General features: G+C 48.0%; 20 non-coding genes across 20 annotated transcripts; 9 read left to right on the plus strand and 11 right to left on the minus strand.

The window, feature by feature from the left end:
• Positions 1-294: 294 nt before the first annotated feature.
• Positions 295-367, minus strand: trnar-ccu (transfer RNA arginine (anticodon CCU)). Its single transcript has one exon. It is a non-coding gene; the product is annotated as a tRNA-Arg (tRNA).
• A 144-nt stretch (positions 368-511) lies between these two features.
• trnal-caa (transfer RNA leucine (anticodon CAA)) lies at positions 512-623 on the plus strand. Its single transcript has 2 exons — positions 512-549; positions 578-623. It is a non-coding gene; the product is annotated as a tRNA-Leu (tRNA).
• Positions 624-1,824: 1,201 nt separating this feature from the next.
• trnar-ccu (transfer RNA arginine (anticodon CCU)) lies at positions 1,825-1,897 on the minus strand. Its single transcript has one exon. It is a non-coding gene; the product is annotated as a tRNA-Arg (tRNA).
• Positions 1,898-2,041: 144 nt separating this feature from the next.
• Positions 2,042-2,153, plus strand: trnal-caa (transfer RNA leucine (anticodon CAA)). The gene is made up of 2 exons: positions 2,042-2,079; positions 2,108-2,153. It is a non-coding gene; the product is annotated as a tRNA-Leu (tRNA).
• A 1,201-nt stretch (positions 2,154-3,354) lies between these two features.
• trnar-ccu (transfer RNA arginine (anticodon CCU)) lies at positions 3,355-3,427 on the minus strand. Its single transcript has one exon. It is a non-coding gene; the product is annotated as a tRNA-Arg (tRNA).
• A 144-nt stretch (positions 3,428-3,571) lies between these two features.
• Positions 3,572-3,683, plus strand: trnal-caa (transfer RNA leucine (anticodon CAA)). Its single transcript has 2 exons — positions 3,572-3,609; positions 3,638-3,683. It is a non-coding gene; the product is annotated as a tRNA-Leu (tRNA).
• A 1,201-nt stretch (positions 3,684-4,884) lies between these two features.
• On the minus strand, positions 4,885-4,957 carry trnar-ccu (transfer RNA arginine (anticodon CCU)). The gene has a single exon. It is a non-coding gene; the product is annotated as a tRNA-Arg (tRNA).
• A 1,746-nt stretch (positions 4,958-6,703) lies between these two features.
• trnar-ccu (transfer RNA arginine (anticodon CCU)) lies at positions 6,704-6,776 on the minus strand. Its single transcript has one exon. It is a non-coding gene; the product is annotated as a tRNA-Arg (tRNA).
• Positions 6,777-6,920: 144 nt separating this feature from the next.
• Positions 6,921-7,032, plus strand: trnal-caa (transfer RNA leucine (anticodon CAA)). Its single transcript has 2 exons — positions 6,921-6,958; positions 6,987-7,032. It is a non-coding gene; the product is annotated as a tRNA-Leu (tRNA).
• Positions 7,033-8,233: 1,201 nt separating this feature from the next.
• Positions 8,234-8,306, minus strand: trnar-ccu (transfer RNA arginine (anticodon CCU)). The gene has a single exon. It is a non-coding gene; the product is annotated as a tRNA-Arg (tRNA).
• A 144-nt stretch (positions 8,307-8,450) lies between these two features.
• Positions 8,451-8,562, plus strand: trnal-caa (transfer RNA leucine (anticodon CAA)). The gene is made up of 2 exons: positions 8,451-8,488; positions 8,517-8,562. It is a non-coding gene; the product is annotated as a tRNA-Leu (tRNA).
• A 1,201-nt stretch (positions 8,563-9,763) lies between these two features.
• On the minus strand, positions 9,764-9,836 carry trnar-ccu (transfer RNA arginine (anticodon CCU)). Its single transcript has one exon. It is a non-coding gene; the product is annotated as a tRNA-Arg (tRNA).
• A 144-nt stretch (positions 9,837-9,980) lies between these two features.
• trnal-caa (transfer RNA leucine (anticodon CAA)) lies at positions 9,981-10,092 on the plus strand. The gene is made up of 2 exons: positions 9,981-10,018; positions 10,047-10,092. It is a non-coding gene; the product is annotated as a tRNA-Leu (tRNA).
• Positions 10,093-11,293: 1,201 nt separating this feature from the next.
• On the minus strand, positions 11,294-11,366 carry trnar-ccu (transfer RNA arginine (anticodon CCU)). The gene has a single exon. It is a non-coding gene; the product is annotated as a tRNA-Arg (tRNA).
• Positions 11,367-13,112: 1,746 nt separating this feature from the next.
• Positions 13,113-13,185, minus strand: trnar-ccu (transfer RNA arginine (anticodon CCU)). Its single transcript has one exon. It is a non-coding gene; the product is annotated as a tRNA-Arg (tRNA).
• Positions 13,186-13,329: 144 nt separating this feature from the next.
• On the plus strand, positions 13,330-13,441 carry trnal-caa (transfer RNA leucine (anticodon CAA)). Its single transcript has 2 exons — positions 13,330-13,367; positions 13,396-13,441. It is a non-coding gene; the product is annotated as a tRNA-Leu (tRNA).
• A 1,201-nt stretch (positions 13,442-14,642) lies between these two features.
• trnar-ccu (transfer RNA arginine (anticodon CCU)) lies at positions 14,643-14,715 on the minus strand. The gene has a single exon. It is a non-coding gene; the product is annotated as a tRNA-Arg (tRNA).
• A 144-nt stretch (positions 14,716-14,859) lies between these two features.
• On the plus strand, positions 14,860-14,971 carry trnal-caa (transfer RNA leucine (anticodon CAA)). Its single transcript has 2 exons — positions 14,860-14,897; positions 14,926-14,971. It is a non-coding gene; the product is annotated as a tRNA-Leu (tRNA).
• Positions 14,972-16,461: 1,490 nt separating this feature from the next.
• trnar-ccu (transfer RNA arginine (anticodon CCU)) lies at positions 16,462-16,534 on the minus strand. The gene has a single exon. It is a non-coding gene; the product is annotated as a tRNA-Arg (tRNA).
• A 144-nt stretch (positions 16,535-16,678) lies between these two features.
• trnal-caa (transfer RNA leucine (anticodon CAA)) lies at positions 16,679-16,790 on the plus strand. Its single transcript has 2 exons — positions 16,679-16,716; positions 16,745-16,790. It is a non-coding gene; the product is annotated as a tRNA-Leu (tRNA).
• Positions 16,791-17,761: the final 971 nt, after the last annotated feature.

Genomic DNA, 17,761 nt, shown 5'->3' on the forward strand with positions numbered 1-17,761 from the left:
CGGGCGCGACTCCACCTACCGTCCCTAGCCTAGGAGGCCACACTGATGTAGAATGTTGCCATCATGCCAAGGATTCAGGTGTCTTGAATAAACTCGTAATTAAGAAACAAGGTACAGCTGCCTTTCCAAAGACGAGGACTCGTGGTGAAACGACGTGATGTTTTGTCAGCGTTTTCTCAGAGCCGGAGCCATGCAGGCTTTTAATTAAAAGACTCCTAGCAGAGGATGGTTTCGATCCATCGACCTCTGGGTTATGGGCCCAGCACGCTTCCGCTGCGCCACTCTGCTGAAGCGCACCCCAGATGGGACTCGAACCCACAATCCCTGGCTTAGGAGGCCAGTGCCTTATCCATTAGGCCACTGGGGCTTGGGGGTCACGCACATGGACCATGTTCTGTTGGACCATCAACATACACAGACATGCTACAATGGATTGCATGACATGTTGGGAGAACAGAGAACTGACATGACTTTGGACACGGTAACATCTGCCTTGGGCCCTTAGCGCCGTGTCAGAATGGCCGAGCTGTCTAAGGCGCCAGACTCAAGGGTGTTCGACCTTCTCAGTTTGTGAGGTTTCTGGTCTCCCAATGGAGGCGTGGGTTCAAATCCCACTTCTGACAAAAGGTTTTTGGCGAGGCATTGAAACTATCATAGTTCTCCCTCTGGATGCCTTGGTGCGAATCTCATTAACAACAAGTTTTCAAATGTAAGCACTGTCATCAGTTGGAATATCTGAAAGGGCCAATTTCAAAGTTTCTCCTAGGAAGGAATCTCATTTCCCACAACATGCTCTGAATAAATTCTTTCATTAACATCACTTTGGCAATGGGTGGATCTGAATGTGCCAATTTCAGACTCTCTCCTAGAAATGTCCCACATCCATGGCATTGATGATCAGGCCCCTTTCTCAAAAGCGCGCACGTGTGATTCATGAAAACGAATGTACCCATAGAAAGCACGTGTACGCCTCACTTTCAGACGTGAAATCTATAAATAGCAAATGAGCTTGAAATTGTTTGCAGCTGAACAGTTGCGGAATTTTAATCGATGCCTAATTAATGCCACTGACATATAAAAGAGCGCCTGTCAGTGTTTAAATCCTTTTAGAGCAGCAAAAATGGCTTATATTTCCAAAAACCTACAGCGATCGGACAAGCAAAAGCGCGTGCGTCTGCTCAGACCCTGACATGGCGCTAGGCACTTTTCCACGTCAAAGACAGTTTTAATAAATATGGCCTTTGCCGTGGATTTTGGGGACGCACACTTTACGATCAAATCTGTGCGTACGCGCGCTTTATAAATGAGGCTCCAGGTGTCTTGAATAGGCTTGTAATTAAGAAAAAAAGCACAGCCGCCTTTGCAAAGATAAGGACTCATGGTGAAACGACGTAATGTCTTGTCAGCGTTTTCTCAGAGCCATGCAGGCTTTTAACTAAAGGACTCCTAGCAGAGGATGGTTTCGATCCATCGACCTCTGGGTTATGGGCCCAGCACGCTTCCGCTGCGCCACTCTGCTTACACGTGCACCGGGCGCGACTCCACCTACCGTCCCTAGCCTAGGAGGCCACACTGATGTAGAATGTTGCCATCATGCCAAGGATTTAGGTGTCTTGAATAAACTCGTAATTAAGAAACAAGGTACAGCTGCCTTTCCAAAGACGAGAACTCGTGGTGAAACGACGTGATGTTTTGTCAGCGTTTTCTCAGAGCCGGAGCCATGCAGGCTTTCAATTAAAGGACTCCTAGCAGAGGATGGTTTCGATCCATCGACCTCTGGGTTATGGGCCCAGCACGCTTCCGCTGCGCCACTCTGCTGAAGCGCACCCCAGATGGGACTCGAACCCACAATCCCTGGCTTAGGAGGCCAGTGCCTTATCCATTAGGCCACTGGGGCTTGGGGGTCACGCACAAGGACCATGTTCTGTTGGACCATCAACATACACAGACATGCTACAATGGATTGCATGACATGTTGGGAGAACAGAGAACTGACATGACTTTGGACACGGTAACATCTGCCTTGGGCCGTTAGCGCCGTGTCAGAATGGCCGAGCGGTCTAAGGCGCCAGACTCAAGGGTGTTCGACCTTCTCAGTTTGTGAGGTTTCTGGTCTCCCAATGGAGGCGTGGGTTCAAATCCCACTTCTGACAAAAGGTTTTTGGCGAGGCATTGAAACTATCATAGTTCTCCCTCTGGATGCCTTGGTGCAAATCTCATTCACAACAAGTTTTCAAATGTAAGCACTGTCATCAGTTGGAATATCTGAAAGGGCCAATTTCAAAGTTTCTCCTAGGAAGGAATCTCATTTCCCACAACATGCTCTGAATAAATTCTTTCATTAACATCACTTTGGCAATGGGTTTATCTGAATGTGCCAATTTCAGACTCTCTCCTAGAAATGTCCCACATCCATGGCATTGATGATCAGGCCCCTTTCTCAAAAGCGCGCACGTGTGATTCATGAAAACGAATGTACCCATAGAAAGCACGCGTACGCCTCACTTTCAGACGTGAAATCTATAAATCGCAAATGAGCTTGAAATTGTGCGCAGCTGAACAGTTGCGGAATTTTAATCGATGCCTAATTAATGCCACTGACATATAAAAGAGCGCCTGTCAGTGTTTAAATCCTTTTAGAGCAGCAAAAATGGCTTATATTTCCAAAAACCTACAGCGATCGGACAAGCAAAAGCGCGTGCGTCTGCTCAGACCCTGACATGGCGCTAGGCACTTTTCCACGTCAAAGACAGTTTTAATAAATATGGCCTTTGCCGTGGATTTTGGGGACGCACACTTTACGATCAAATCTGTGCGTACGCGCGCTTTATAAATGAGGCTCCAGGTGTCTTGAATAGGCTTGTAATTAAGAAAAAAAGCACAGCCGCCTTTGCAAAGATGAGGACTCATGGTGAAACGACGTAATGTCTTGTCAGCGTTTTCTCAGAGCCATGCAGGCTTTTAACTAAAGGACTCCTAGCAGAGGATGGTTTCGATCCATCGACCTCTGGGTTATGGGCCCAGCACGCTTCCGCTGCGCCACTCTGCTTACACGTGCACCGGGCGCGACTCCACCTACCGTCCCTAGCCTAGGAGGCCACACTGATGTAGAATGTTGCCATCATGCCAAGGATTCAGGTGTCTTGAATAAACTCGTAATTAAGAAACAAGGTACAGCTGCCTTTCCAAAGACGAGGACTCGTGGTGAAACAACGTGATGTTTTGTCAGCGTTTTCTCAGAGCCGGAGCCATGCAGGCTTTTAATTAAAGGACTCCTAGCAGAGGATGGTTTCGATCCATCGACCTCTGGGTTATGGGCCCAGCACGCTTCCGCTGCGCCACTCTGCTGAAGCGCACCCCAGATGGGACTCGAACCCACAATCCCTGGCTTAGGAGGCCAGTGCCTTATCCATTAGGCCACTGGGGCTTGGGGGTCACGCACATGGACCATGTTCTGTTGGACCATCAACATACACAGACATGCTACAATGGATTGCATGACATGTTGGGAGAACAGAGAACTGACATGACTTTGGACACGGTAACATCTGCCTTGGGCCGTTAGCGCCGTGTCAGAATGGCCGAGCGGTCTAAGGCGCCAGACTCAAGGGTGTTCGACCTTCTCAGTTTGTGAGGTTTCTGGTCTCCCAATGGAGGCGTGGGTTCAAATCCCACTTCTGACAAAAGGTTTTTGGCGAGGCATTGAAACTATCATAGTTCTCCCTCTGGATGCCTTGGTGCAAATCTCATTCACAACAAGTTTTCAAATGTAAGCACTGTCATCAGTTGGAATATCTGAAAGGGCCAATTTCAAAGTTTCTCCTAGGAAGGAATCTCATTTCCCACAACATGCTCTGAATAAATTCTTTCATTAACATCACTTTGGCAATGGGTTTATCTGAATGTGCCAATTTCAGACTCTCTCCTAGAAATGTCCCACATCCATGGCATTGATGATCAGGCCCCTTTCTCAAAAGCGCGCACGTGTGATTCATGAAAACGAATGTACCCATAGAAAGCACGCGTACGCCTCACTTTCAGACGTGAAATCTATAAATCGCAAATGAGCTTGAAATTGTGCGCAGCTGAACAGTTGCGGAATTTTAATCGATGCCTAATTAATGCCACTGACATATAAAAGAGCGCCTGTCAGTGTTTAAATCCTTTTAGAGCAGCAAAAATGGCTTATATTTCCAAAAACCTACAGCGATCGGACAAGCAAAAGCGCGTGCGTCTGCTCAGACCCTGACATGGCGCTAGGCACTTTTCCACGTCAAAGACAGTTTTAATAAATATGGCCTTTGCCGTGGATTTTGGGGACGCACACTTTACGATCAAATCTGTGCGTACGCGCGCTTTATAAATGAGGCTCCAGGTGTCTTGAATAGGCTTGTAATTAAGAAAAAAAGCACAGCCGCCTTTGCAAAGATGAGGACTCATGGTGAAACGACGTAATGTCTTGTCAGCGTTTTCTCAGAGCCATGCAGGCTTTTAACTAAAGGACTCCTAGCAGAGGATGGTTTCGATCCATCGACCTCTGGGTTATGGGCCCAGCACGCTTCCGCTGCGCCACTCTGCTTACACGTGCACCGGGCGCGACTCCACCTACCGTCCCTAGCCTAGGAGGCCACACTGATGTAGAATGTTGCCATCATGCCAAGGATTCAGGTGTCTTGAATAAACTCGTAATTAAGAAACAAGGTACAGCTGCCTTTCCAAAGACGAGGACTCGTGGTGAAACGACGTGATGTTTTGTCAGCGTTTTCTCAGAGCCGGAGCCATGCAGGCTTTTAATTAAAGGACTCCTAGCAGAGGATGGTTTCGATCCATCGACCTCTGGGTTATGGGCCCAGCACGCTTCCGCTGCGCCACTCTGCTGAAGCGCACCCCAGATGGGACTCGAACCCACAATCCCTGGCTTAGGAGGCCAGTGCCTTATCCATTAGGCCACTGGGGCTTGGGGGTCACGCACATGGACCATGTTCTGTTGGACCATCAACATACACAGACATGCTACAATGGATTGCATGACATGTTGGGAGAACAGAGAACTGACATGACTTTGGACACGGTAACATCTGCCTTGGGCCCTTAGCGCCGTGTCAGAATGGCCGAGCTGTCTAAGGCGCCAGACTCAAGGGTGTTCGACCTTCTCAGTTTGTGAGGTTTCTGGTCTCCCAATGGAGGCGTGGGTTCAAATCCAACTTCTGACAAAAGGTTTTTGGCGAGGCATTGAAACTATCATAGTTCTCCCTCTGGATGCCTTGGTGCAAATCTCATTAACAACAAGTTTTCAAATGTAAGCACTGTCATCAGTTGGAATATCTGAAAGGGCCAATTTCAAAGTTTCTCCTAGGAAGGAATCTCATTTCCCACAACATGCTCTGAATAAATTCTTTCATTAACATCACTTTGGCAATGGGTGGATCTGAATGTGCCAATTTCAGACTCTCTCCTAGAAATGTCCCACATCCATGGCATTGATGATCAGGCCCCTTTCTCAAAAGCGCGCACGTGTGATTCATGAAAACGAATGTACCCATAGAAAGCACGCGTACGCCTCACTTTCAGACGTGAAATCTATAAATAGCAAATGAGCTTGAAATTGTTTGCAGCTGAACAGTTGCGGAATTTTAATCGATGCCTAATTAATGCCACTGACATATAAAAGAGCGCCTGTCAGTGTTTAAATCCTTTTAGAGCAGCAAAAATGGCTTATATTTCCAAAAACCTACAGCGATCGGACAAGCAAAAGCGCGTGCGTCTGCTCAGACCCTGACATGGCGCTAGGCACTTTTCCACGTCAAAGACAGTTTTAATAAATATGGCCTTTGCCGTGGATTTTGGGGACGCACACTTTACGATCAAATCTGTGCGTACGCGCGCTTTATAAATGAGGCTCCAGGTGTCTTGAATAGGCTTGTAATTAAGAAAAAAAGCACAGCCGCCTTTGCAAAGATAAGGACTCATGGTGAAACGACGTAATGTCTTGTCAGCGTTTTCTCAGAGCCATGCAGGCTTTTAACTAAAGGACTCCTAGCAGAGGATGGTTTCGATCCATCGACCTCTGGGTTATGGGCCCAGCACGCTTCCGCTGCGCCACTCTGCTTACACGTGCACCGGGCGCGACTCCACCTACCGTCCCTAGCCTAGGAGGCCACACTGATGTAGAATGTTGGCATCATGCCAAGGATTCAGGTGTCTTGAATAAACTCGTAATTAAGAAACAAGGTACAGCTGCCTTTCCAAAGACGAGAACTCGTGGTGAAACGACGTGATGTTTTGTCAGCGTTTTCTCAGAGCCGGAGCCATGCAGGCTTTCAATTAAAGGACTCCTAGCAGAGGATGGTTTCGATCCATCGACCTCTGGGTTATGGGCCCAGCACGCTTCCGCTGCGCCACTCTGCTCGTACGCAGCCCGGGCACGACTCAACCTACAGTCCCTGGCATAGCAGGCCACTCTGATGAAGAACGTTGGCACCATGCCAAGGATTCAGGTGTCTTGAATAAACTTGTAATGAAGAAATAAAGTACAGCTGCCTTTCCAATCATGGTGAAACGGCATAATGTCCTGCCAGCCTTTCCTCAGAGCCGGAGCCATGCAAGCCTTCAAGAAATAGGCTCTTAGCAGAGGATGGTTTCGATCCATCGACCTCTGGGTTATGGGCCCAGCACGCTTCCGCTGCGCCACTCTGCTGAAGCGCACCCCAGATGGGACTCGAACCCACAATCCCTGGCTTAGGAGGCCAGTGCCTTATCCATTAGGCCACTGGGGCTTGGGGGTCACGCACATGGACCATGTTCTGTTGGACCATCAACATACACAGACATGCTACAATGGATTGCATGACATGTTGGGAGAACAGAGAACTGACATGACTTTGGACACGGTAACATCTGCCTTGGGCCGTTAGCGCCGTGTCAGAATGGCCGAGCGGTCTAAGGCGCCAGACTCAAGGGTGTTCGACCTTCTCAGTTTGTGAGGTTTCTGGTCTCCCAATGGAGGCGTGGGTTCAAATCCCACTTCTGACAAAAGGTTTTTGGCGAGGCATTGAAACTATCATAGTTCTCCCTCTGGATGCCTTGGTGCAAATCTCATTCACAACAAGTTTTCAAATGTAAGCACTGTCATCAGTTGGAATATCTGAAAGGGCCAATTTCAAAGTTTCTCCTAGGAAGGAATCTCATTTCCCACAACATGCTCTGAATAAATTCTTTCATTAACATCACTTTGGCAATGGGTTTATCTGAATGTGCCAATTTCAGACTCTCTCCTAGAAATGTCCCACATCCATGGCATTGATGATCAGGCCCCTTTCTCAAAAGCGCGCACGTGTGATTCATGAAAACGAATGTACCCATAGAAAGCACGCGTACGCCTCACTTTCAGACGTGAAATCTATAAATCGCAAATGAGCTTGAAATTGTGCGCAGCTGAACAGTTGCGGAATTTTAATCGATGCCTAATTAATGCCACTGACATATAAAAGAGCGCCTGTCAGTGTTTAAATCCTTTTAGAGCAGCAAAAATGGCTTATATTTCCAAAAACCTACAGCGATCGGACAAGCAAAAGCGCGTGCGTCTGCTCAGACCCTGACATGGCGCTAGGCACTTTTCCACGTCAAAGACAGTTTTAATAAATATGGCCTTTGCCGTGGATTTTGGGGACGCACACTTTACGATCAAATCTGTGCGTACGCGCGCTTTATAAATGAGGCTCCAGGTGTCTTGAATAGGCTTGTAATTAAGAAAAAAAGCACAGCCGCCTTTGCAAAGATGAGGACTCATGGTGAAACGACGTAATGTCTTGTCAGCGTTTTCTCAGAGCCATGCAGGCTTTTAACTAAAGGACTCCTAGCAGAGGATGGTTTCGATCCATCGACCTCTGGGTTATGGGCCCAGCACGCTTCCGCTGCGCCACTCTGCTTACACGTGCACCGGGCGCGACTCCACCTACCGTCCCTAGCCTAGGAGGCCACACTGATGTAGAATGTTGCCATCATGCCAAGGATTCAGGTGTCTTGAATAAACTCGTAATTAAGAAACAAGGTACAGCTGCCTTTCCAAAGACGAGGACTCGTGGTGAAACGACGTGATGTTTTGTCAGCGTTTTCTCAGAGCCGGAGCCATGCAGGCTTTTAATTAAAGGACTCCTAGCAGAGGATGGTTTCGATCCATCGACCTCTGGGTTATGGGCCCAGCACGCTTCCGCTGCGCCACTCTGCTGAAGCGCACCCCAGATGGGACTCGAACCCACAATCCCTGGCTTAGGAGGCCAGTGCCTTATCCATTAGGCCACTGGGGCTTGGGGGTCACGCACATGGACCATGTTCTGTTGGACCATCAACATACACAGACATGCTACAATGGATTGCATGACATGTTGGGAGAACAGAGAACTGACATGACTTTGGACACGGTAACATCTGCCTTGGGCCCTTAGCGCCGTGTCAGAATGGCCGAGCTGTCTAAGGCGCCAGACTCAAGGGTGTTCGACCTTCTCAGTTTGTGAGGTTTCTGGTCTCCCAATGGAGGCGTGGGTTCAAATCCCACTTCTGACAAAAGGTTTTTGGCGAGGCATTGAAACTATCATAGTTCTCCCTCTGGATGCCTTGGTGCAAATCTCATTAACAACAAGTTTTCAAATGTAAGCACTGTCATCAGTTGGAATATCTGAAAGGGCCAATTTCAAAGTTTCTCCTAGGAAGGAATCTCATTTCCCACAACATGCTCTGAATAAATTCTTTCATTAACATCACTTTGGCAATGGGTGGATCTGAATGTGCCAATTTCAGACTCTCTCCTAGAAATGTCCCACATCCATGGCATTGATGATCAGGCCCCTTTCTCAAAAGCGCGCACGTGTGATTCATGAAAACGAATGTACCCATAGAAAGCACGCGTACGCCTCACTTTCAGACGTGAAATCTATAAATAGCAAATGAGCTTGAAATTGTTTGCAGCTGAACAGTTGCGGAATTTTAATCGATGCCTAATTAATGCCACTGACATATAAAAGAGCGCCTGTCAGTGTTTAAATCCTTTTAGAGCAGCAAAAATGGCTTATATTTCCAAAAACCTACAGCGATCGGACAAGCAAAAGCGCGTGCGTCTGCTCAGACCCTGACATGGCGCTAGGCACTTTTCCACGTCAAAGACAGTTTTAATAAATATGGCCTTTGCCGTGGATTTTGGGGACGCACACTTTACGATCAAATCTGTGCGTACGCGCGCTTTATAAATGAGGCTCCAGGTGTCTTGAATAGGCTTGTAATTAAGAAAAAAAGCACAGCCGCCTTTGCAAAGATAAGGACTCATGGTGAAACGACGTAATGTCTTGTCAGCGTTTTCTCAGAGCCATGCAGGCTTTTAACTAAAGGACTCCTAGCAGAGGATGGTTTCGATCCATCGACCTCTGGGTTATGGGCCCAGCACGCTTCCGCTGCGCCACTCTGCTTACACGTGCACCGGGCGCGACTCCACCTACCGTCCCTAGCCTAGGAGGCCACACTGATGTAGAATGTTGCCATCATGCCAAGGATTTAGGTGTCTTGAATAAACTCGTAATTAAGAAACAAGGTACAGCTGCCTTTCCAAAGACGAGAACTCGTGGTGAAACGACGTGATGTTTTGTCAGCGTTTTCTCAGAGCCGGAGCCATGCAGGCTTTCAATTAAAGGACTCCTAGCAGAGGATGGTTTCGATCCATCGACCTCTGGGTTATGGGCCCAGCACGCTTCCGCTGCGCCACTCTGCTGAAGCGCACCCCAGATGGGACTCGAACCCACAATCCCTGGCTTAGGAGGCCAGTGCCTTATCCATTAGGCCACTGGGGCTTGGGGGTCACGCACATGGACCATGTTCTGTTGGACCATCAACATACACAGACATGCTACAATGGATTGCATGACATGTTGGGAGAACAGAGAACTGACATGACTTTGGACACGGTAACATCTGCCTTGGGCCGTTAGCGCCGTGTCAGAATGGCCGAGCGGTCTAAGGCGCCAGACTCAAGGGTGTTCGACCTTCTCAGTTTGTGAGGTTTCTGGTCTCCCAATGGAGGCGTGGGTTCAAATCCCACTTCTGACAAAAGGTTTTTGGCGAGGCATTGAAACTATCATAGTTCTCCCTCTGGATGCCTTGGTGCAAATCTCATTCACAACAAGTTTTCAAATGTAAGCACTGTCATCAGTTGGAATATCTGAAAGGGCCAATTTCAAAGTTTCTCCTAGGAAGGAATCTCATTTCCCACAACATGCTCTGAATAAATTCTTTCATTAACATCACTTTGGCAATGGGTTTATCTGAATGTGCCAATTTCAGACTCTCTCCTAGAAATGTCCCACATCCATGGCATTGATGATCAGGCCCCTTTCTCAAAAGCGCGCACGTGTGATTCATGAAAACGAATGTACCCATAGAAAGCACGCGTACGCCTCACTTTCAGACGTGAAATCTATAAATCGCAAATGAGCTTGAAATTGTGCGCAGCTGAACAGTTGCGGAATTTTAATCGATGCCTAATTAATGCCACTGACATATAAAAGAGCGCCTGTCAGTGTTTAAATCCTTTTAGAGCAGCAAAAATGGCTTATATTTCCAAAAACCTACAGCGATCGGACAAGCAAAAGCGCGTGCGTCTGCTCAGACCCTGACATGGCGCTAGGCACTTTTCCACGTCAAAGACAGTTTTAATAAATATGGCCTTTGCCGTGGATTTTGGGGACGCACACTTTACGATCAAATCTGTGCGTACGCGCGCTTTATAAATGAGGCTCCAGGTGTCTTGAATAGGCTTGTAATTAAGAAAAAAAGCACAGCCGCCTTTGCAAAGATGAGGACTCATGGTGAAACGACGTAATGTCTTGTCAGCGTTTTCTCAGAGCCATGCAGGCTTTTAACTAAAGGACTCCTAGCAGAGGATGGTTTCGATCCATCGACCTCTGGGTTATGGGCCCAGCACGCTTCCGCTGCGCCACTCTGCTTACACGTGCACCGGGCGCGACTCCACCTACCGTCCCTAGCCTAGGAGGCCACACTGATGTAGAATGTTGCCATCATGCCAAGGATTCAGGTGTCTTGAATAAACTCGTAATTAAGAAACAAGGTACAGCTGCCTTTCCAAAGACGAGGACTCGTGGTGAAACGACGTGATGTTTTGTCAGCGTTTTCTCAGAGCCGGAGCCATGCAGGCTTTTAATTAAAGGACTCCTAGCAGAGGATGGTTTCGATCCATCGACCTCTGGGTTATGGGCCCAGCACGCTTCCGCTGCGCCACTCTGCTGAAGCGCACCCCAGATGGGACTCGAACCCACAATCCCTGGCTTAGGAGGCCAGTGCCTTATCCATTAGGCCACTGGGGCTTGGGGGTCACGCACATGGACCATGTTCTGTTGGACCATCAACATACACAGACATGCTACAATGGATTGCATGACATGTTGGGAGAACAGAGAACTGACATGACTTTGGACACGGTAACATCTGCCTTGGGCCCTTAGCGCCGTGTCAGAATGGCCGAGCTGTCTAAGGCGCCAGACTCAAGGGTGTTCGACCTTCTCAGTTTGTGAGGTTTCTGGTCTCCCAATGGAGGCGTGGGTTCAAATCCAACTTCTGACAAAAGGTTTTTGGCGAGGCATTGAAACTATCATAGTTCTCCCTCTGGATGCCTTGGTGCAAATCTCATTAACAACAAGTTTTCAAATGTAAGCACTGTCATCAGTTGGAATATCTGAAAGGGCCAATTTCAAAGTTTCTCCTAGGAAGGAATCTCATTTCCCACAACATGCTCTGAATAAATTCTTTCATTAACATCACTTTGGCAATGGGTGGATCTGAATGTGCCAATTTCAGACTCTCTCCTAGAAATGTCCCACATCCATGGCATTGATGATCAGGCCCCTTTCTCAAAAGCGCGCACGTGTGATTCATGAAAACGAATGTACCCATAGAAAGCACGCGTACGCCTCACTTTCAGACGTGAAATCTATAAATAGCAAATGAGCTTGAAATTGTTTGCAGCTGAACAGTTGCGGAATTTTAATCGATGCCTAATTAATGCCACTGACATATAAAAGAGCGCCTGTCAGTGTTTAAATCCTTTTAGAGCAGCAAAAATGGCTTATATTTCCAAAAACCTACAGCGATCGGACAAGCAAAAGCGCGTGCGTCTGCTCAGACCCTGACATGGCGCTAGGCACTTTTCCACGTCAAAGACAGTTTTAATAAATATGGCCTTTGCCGTGGATTTTGGGGACGCACACTTTACGATCAAATCTGTGCGTACGCGCGCTTTATAAATGAGGCTCCAGGTGTCTTGAATAGGCTTGTAATTAAGAAAAAAAGCACAGCCGCCTTTGCAAAGATAAGGACTCATGGTGAAACGACGTAATGTCTTGTCAGCGTTTTCTCAGAGCCATGCAGGCTTTTAACTAAAGGACTCCTAGCAGAGGATGGTTTCGATCCATCGACCTCTGGGTTATGGGCCCAGCACGCTTCCGCTGCGCCACTCTGCTTACACGTGCACCGGGCGCGACTCCACCTACCGTCCCTAGCCTAGGAGGCCACACTGATGTAGAATGTTGGCATCATGCCAAGGATTCAGGTGTCTTGAATAAACTCGTAATTAAGAAACAAGGTACAGCTGCCTTTCCAAAGACGAGAACTCGTGGTGAAACGACGTGATGTTTTGTCAGCGTTTTCTCAGAGCCGGAGCCATGCAGGCTTTCAATTAAAGGACTCCTAGCAGAGGATGGTTTCGATCCATCGACCTCTGGGTTATGGGCCCAGCACGCTTCCGCTGCGCCACTCTGCTCGTACGCAGCCCGGGCACGACTCAACCTACAGTCCCTGGCATAGCAGGCCACTCTGATGAAGAACGTTGGCACCATGCCAAGGATTCAGGTGTCTTGAATAAACTTGTAATGAAGAAATAAAGTACAGCTGCCTTTCCAATCATGGTGAAACGGCATAATGTCCTGCCAGCCTTTCCTCAGAGCCGGAGCCATGCAAGCCTTCAAGAAATAGGCTCTTAGCAGAGGATGGTTTCGATCCATCGACCTCTGGGTTATGGGCCCAGCACGCTTCCGCTGCGCCACTCTGCTGAAGCGCACCCCAGATGGGACTCGAACCCACAATCCCTGGCTTAGGAGGCCAGTGCCTTATCCATTAGGCCACTGGGGCTTGGGGGTCACGCACATGGACCATGTTCTGTTGGACCATCAACATACACAGACATGCTACAATGGATTGCATGACATGTTGGGAGAACAGAGAACTGACATGACTTTGGACACGGTAACATCTGCCTTGGGCCCTTAGCGCCGTGTCAGAATGGCCGAGCTGTCTAAGGCGCCAGACTCAAGGGTGTTCGACCTTCTCAGTTTGTGAGGTTTCTGGTCTCCCAATGGAGGCGTGGGTTCAAATCCCACTTCTGACAAAAGGTTTTTGGCGAGGCATTGAAACTATCATAGTTCTCCCTCTGGATGCCTTGGTGCAAATCTCATTAACAACAAGTTTTCAAATGTAAGCACTGTCATCAGTTGGAATATCTGAAAGGGCCAATTTCAAAGTTTCTCCTAGGAAGGAATCTCATTTCCCACAACATGCTCTGAATAAATTCTTTCATTAACATCACTTTGGCAATGGGTGGATCTGAATGTGCCAATTTCAGACTCTCTCCTAGAAATGTCCCACATCCATGGCATTGATGATCAGGCCCCTTTCTCAAAAGCGCGCACGTGTGATTCATGAAAACGAATGTACCCATAGAAAGCACGCGTACGCCTCACTTTCAGACGTGAAATCTATAAATAGCAAATGAGCTTGAAATTGTGCGCAGCTGAACAGTTGCGGAATTTTAATCGATGCCTAATTAATGCCACTGACATATAAAAGAGCGCCTGTCAGTGTTTAAATCCTTTTAGAGCAGCAAAAATGGCTTATATTTCCAAAAACCTACAGCGATCGGACAAGCAAAAGCGCGTGCGTCTGCTCAGACCCTGACATGGCGCTAGGCACTTTTCCACGTCAAAGACAGTTTTAATAAATATGGCCTTTGCCGTGGATTTTGGGGACGCACACTTTACGATCAAATCTGTGCGTACGCGCGCTTTATAAATGAGGCTCCAGGTGTCTTGAATAGGCTTGTAATTAAGAAAAAAAGGACAGCCGCCTTTGCAAAGATGAGGACTCATGGTGAAACGACGTAATGTCTTGTCAGCGTTTTCTCAGAGCCATGCAGGCTTTTAACTAAAGGACTCCTAGCAGAGGATGGTTTCGATCCATCGACCTCTGGGTTATGGGCCCAGCACGCTTCCGCTGCGCCACTCTGCTTACACGTGCACCGGGCGCGACTCCACCTACCGTCCCTAGCCTAGGAGGCCACACTGATGTAGAATGTTGGCATCATGCCAAGGATTCAGGTGTCTTGAATAAACTCGTAATTAAGAAACAAGGTACAGCTGCCTTTCCAAAGACGAGAACTCGTGGTGAAACGACGTGATGTTTTGTCAGCGTTTTCTCAGAGCCGGAGCCATGCAGGCTTTCAATTAAAGGACTCCTAGCAGAGGATGGTTTCGATCCATCGACCTCTGGGTTATGGGCCCAGCACGCTTCCGCTGCGCCACTCTGCTGAAGCGCACCCCAGATGGGACTCGAACCCACAATCCCTGGCTTAGGAGGCCAGTGCCTTATCCATTAGGCCACTGGGGCTTGGGGGTCACGCACATGGACCATGTTCTGTTGGACCATCAACATACACAGACATGCTACAATGGATTGCATGACATGTTGGGAGAACAGAGAACTGACATGACTTTGGACACGGTAACATCTGCCTTGGGCCGTTAGCGCCGTGTCAGAATGGCCGAGCGGTCTAAGGCGCCAGACTCAAGGGTGTTCGACCTTCTCAGTTTGTGAGGTTTCTGGTCTCCCAATGGAGGCGTGGGTTCAAATCCCACTTCTGACAAAAGGTTTTTGGCGAGGCATTGAAACTATCATAGTTCTCCCTCTGGATGCCTTGGTGCAAATCTCATTCACAACAAGTTTTCAAATGTAAGCACTGTCATCAGTTGGAATATCTGAAAGGGCCAATTTCAAAGTTTCTCCTAGGAAGGAATCTCATTTCCCACAACATGCTCTGAATAAATTCTTTCATTAACATCACTTTGGCAATGGGTTTATCTGAATGTGCCAATTTCAGACTCTCTCCTAGAAATGTCCCACATCCATGGCATTGATGATCAGGCCCCTTTCTCAAAAGCGCGCACGTGTGATTCATGAAAACGAATGTACCCATAGAAAGCACGCGTACGCCTCACTTTCAGACGTGAAATCTATAAATCGCAAATGAGCTTGAAATTGTGCGCAGCTGAACAGTTGCGGAATTTTAATCGATGCCTAATTAATGCCACTGACATATAAAAGAGCGCCTGTCAGTGTTTAAATCCTTTTAGAGCAGCAAAAATGGCTTATATTTCCAAAAACCTACAGCGATCGGACAAGCAAAAGCGCGTGCGTCTGCTCAGACCCTGACATGGCGCTAGGCACTTTTCCACGTCAAAGACAGTTTTAATAAATATGGCCTTTGCCGTGGATTTTGGGGACGCACACTTTACGATCAAATCTGTGCGTACGCGCGCTTTATAAATGAGGCTCCAGGTGTCTTGAATAGGCTTGTAATTAAGAAAAAAAGCACAGCCGCCTTTGCAAAGATGAGGACTCATGGTGAAACGACGTAATGTCTTGTCAGCGTTTTCTCAGAGCCATGCAGGCTTTTAACTAAAGGACTCCTAGCAGAGGATGGTTTCGATCCATCGACCTCTGGGTTATGGGCCCAGCACGCTTCCGCTGCGCCACTCTGCTTACACGTGCACCGGGCGCGACTCCACCTACCGTCCCTAGCCTAGGAGGCCACACTGATGTAGAATGTTGGCATCATGCCAAGGATTCAGGTGTCTTGAATAAACTCGTAATTAAGAAACAAGGTACAGCTGCCTTTCCAAAGACGAGAACTCGTGGTGAAACGACGTGATGTTTTGTCAGCGTTTTCTCAGAGCCGGAGCCATGCAGGCTTTCAATTAAAGGACTCCTAGCAGAGGATGGTTTCGATCCATCGACCTCTGGGTTATGGGCCCAGCACGCTTCCGCTGCGCCACTCTGCTCGTACGCAGCCCGGGCACGACTCAACCTACAGTCCCTGGCATAGCAGGCCACTCTGATGAAGAACGTTGGCACCATGCCAAGGATTCAGGTGTCTTGAATAAACTTGTAATGAAGAAATAAAGTACAGCTGCCTTTCCAATCATGGTGAAACGGCATAACGTCCTGCCAGCCTTTCCTCAGAGCCGGAGCCATGCAAGCCTTCAAGAAATAGGCTCTTAGCAGAGGATGGTTTCGATCCATCGACCTCTGGGTTATGGGCCCAGCACGCTTCCGCTGCGCCACTCTGCTGAAGCGCACCCCAGATGGGACTCGAACCCACAATCCCTGGCTTAGGAGGCCAGTGCCTTATCCATTAGGCCACTGGGGCTTGGGGGTCACGCACATGGACCATGTTCTGTTGGACCATCAACATACACAGACATGCTACAATGGATTGCATGACATGTTGGGAGAACAGAGAACTGACATGACTTTGGACACGGTAACATCTGCCTTGGGCCCTTAGCGCCGTGTCAGAATGGCCGAGCTGTCTAAGGCGCCAGACTCAAGGGTGTTCGACCTTCTCAGTTTGTGAGGTTTCTGGTCTCCCAATGGAGGCGTGGGTTCAAATCCCACTTCTGACAAAAGGTTTTTGGCGAGGCATTGAAACTATCATAGTTCTCCCTCTGGATGCCTTGGTGCAAATCTCATTAACAACAAGTTTTCAAATGTAAGCACTGTCATCAGTTGGAATATCTGAAAGGGCCAATTTCAAAGTTTCTCCTAGGAAGGAATCTCATTTCCCACAACATGCTCTGAATAAATTCTTTCATTAACATCACTTTGGCAATGGGTGGATCTGAATGTGCCAATTTCAGACTCTCTCCTAGAAATGTCCCACATCCATGGCATTGATGATCAGGCCCCTTTCTCAAAAGCGCGCACGTGTGATTCATGAAAACGAATGTACCCATAGAAAGCACGCGTACGCCTCACTTTCAGACGTGAAATCTATAAATAGCAAATGAGCTTGAAATTGTTTGCAGCTGAACAGTTGCGGAATTTTAATCGATGCCTAATTAATGCCACTGACATATAAAAGAGCGCCTGTCAGTGTTTAAATCCTTTTAGAGCAGCAAAAATGGCTTATATTTCCAAAAACCTACAGCGATCGGACAAGCAAAAGCGCGTGCGTCTGCTCAGACCCTGACATGGCGCTAGGCACTTTTCCACGTCAAAGACAGTTTTAATAAATATGGCCTTTGCCGTGGATTTTGGGGACGCACACTTTACGATCAAATCTGTGCGTACGCGCGCTTTATAAATGAGGCTCCAGGTGTCTTGAATAGGCTTGTAATTAAGAAAAAAAGCACAGCCGCCTTTGCAAAGATAAGGACTCATGGTGAAACGACGTAATGTCTTGTCAGCGTTTTCTCAGAGCCATGCAGGCTTTTAACTAAAGGACTCCTAGCAGAGGATGGTTTCGATCCATCGACCTCTGGGTTATGGGCCCAGCACGCTTCCGCTGCGCCACTCTGCTTACACGTGCACCGGGCGCGACTCCACCTACCGTCCCTAGCCTAGGAGGCCACACTGATGTAGAATGTTGCCATCA

This window comes from Misgurnus anguillicaudatus, chromosome 2 (assembly GCF_027580225.2).
Source record: "Misgurnus anguillicaudatus chromosome 2, ASM2758022v2, whole genome shotgun sequence".
NCBI lineage: Eukaryota > Metazoa > Chordata > Actinopteri > Cypriniformes > Cobitidae > Misgurnus > Misgurnus anguillicaudatus.